The following is a 1786-nucleotide window of genomic DNA, read 5'->3' as shown; positions in this document are numbered from 1 at the left end:
TTATTGAAATCCTGATGCTGCCTTCTTCCTTATATAATTCAGCTTTTCTGATGATTTGCTCAGCATACAGATTGAAAAATTTTGGTGAGGGAATATAATCCTGACACATAATTTTCCTGATTTTAAGCCATGCAATATACTCTTGTTCTAGTCCTACAATTGCTTCTTGATCCATGTACAAGTTCCTCATGAGCACCTTGAACTATTGTGGAATCCCCATTCTTCTCAAAGCTATCCAGAGTTTTTTATGATCCACAAAGTTGAATGTTTTGGCATAAACAATAAAACACAAGTGAATATCTTTCTGGTATTCTGTTTTCAGCCAAGATCCATTTGACATTAACAATCACATTCCTTGTTCCAGATCCTCTTCTGAGCTCAACCTGAACCTCCTCCAACTCCCTATCAATGTAGTTACAACCGTTGTTGGATGATCTTTAGTAAATTGTTACTTGCATATCATATCAATAATATTATCCCATAATTTGAGCTTTATTTTTGGTCACCTTTCTTTGAAAGGGCAGAATTATGGATCTCTTACAATCAGTTTACCAAGTGGCTCTCTGTAAAATTTCCTGACATAAACCAGTAAGTGCTTTCAGTGATTTCTTGAGAAATGAAGAAAGGAACAAATAACTTGTAGATTAAAATATAATAATATAAAAGGAGCATTGAAGATGCATGCAATTTTGTATGGTCATCATCTGACCCAGAAAAAATAAAGACAAAACTATACCCTCATAGTTAGTCATTACATAAACATATATAAGATGAGTACTATCTGTTAATTACTTAAGTTCGTATATAGGAAGGAGTACCCCTGCACCCCCGGACTTTTTTTTCCAAAGCTAAATATTTAAACATTTTTACAAAACAGCCGTATCACCTTCAAAGTTCTTCCCATTACACAATAGATTTGTCAAATCTGAGATTACAATCTTGGAAACATTTTTAAAAACCATCTGCTTAGAAGGCTGACATCACCTCTCTCATTTTTATCTTCAACTCTTCTGCTTTGTCAAATCATGCCCTCATCATTCACGGAAACAAAAAGAAGTCGCAATGAGTAAGGTCAGATGAGCATGCTGGTTTTTGCCAAAACTGGTGCACTGAGATGGATACACTGAGGTGCATTGTCGTGGTGGCAAAACCTGTCCCCTGTGTGCCACAAATCAGGCCTTGTTTGTCATGCACTGTTATGTAATCTTTCCAGAACCTCTAAATAGAAAGCTTGATTAACAGTCTGGTCTAATGGAATGAACTTCAAATACCTGATCCCCTCACATTAAAAAACAAAAGAGCAAAAACAACAACAACAAAAAAACCCCACCACCTCCAACAACAAAAAAAGAGTGTTGTCTGGATCTTTTAAATGAAAGCACTTGAAGAGCTTTTCATGGGCAAGGTGAAGATGGCATCTTCCACTGGCTTGATTGATGTTTCTTTCAGGGTACTAAGAATATAGTGCCACGGCTTGTCACCAGTAATGACTTTGGAAAAACAAGTCTGGGTCACTTCAGAGTTGATTTTTCAAAGCACAGCATGTTTCCCCTTGACACTCTTTCTTCCTGATCAGTTAGAACCTATGGCACACATTTTGCAGCAACACTTCTCGTTCCCACAGCTTCTGTTACAATTGCTGAACTGAGCTCCAGGATAGTCAGATAATCCCCCCATCTCCTCAAGGCTCCGTCGTTGGTCTTCGAGCACAAGTGCACAGATTTCATTGTCATTATCATCAGTTTGGGAAGTTCATGGACATCCAGAAAGGAGTTTGTCCTCTTAT

At 37.6% G+C, this 1786-nt stretch overlaps 1 protein-coding gene across 1 annotated transcript in view; it reads right to left on the bottom strand.

The window, feature by feature from the left end:
* The window catches only part of LOC101648312 (alpha-soluble NSF attachment protein-like), a 93744-nt gene that overhangs the window by 61046 nt on the left and 30912 nt on the right, over nucleotides 1-1786 (bottom strand).

Source organism: Echinops telfairi, unplaced genomic scaffold (assembly GCF_000313985.2).
Source record: "Echinops telfairi isolate 266 unplaced genomic scaffold, ASM31398v2 ScPeMD7_7469;HRSCAF=8507_1, whole genome shotgun sequence".
NCBI lineage: Eukaryota > Metazoa > Chordata > Mammalia > Afrosoricida > Tenrecidae > Echinops > Echinops telfairi.
The sequence above is the reverse complement of the archived record's forward strand: the minus strand, read 5'-3'. Positions and strand labels throughout refer to the sequence as shown.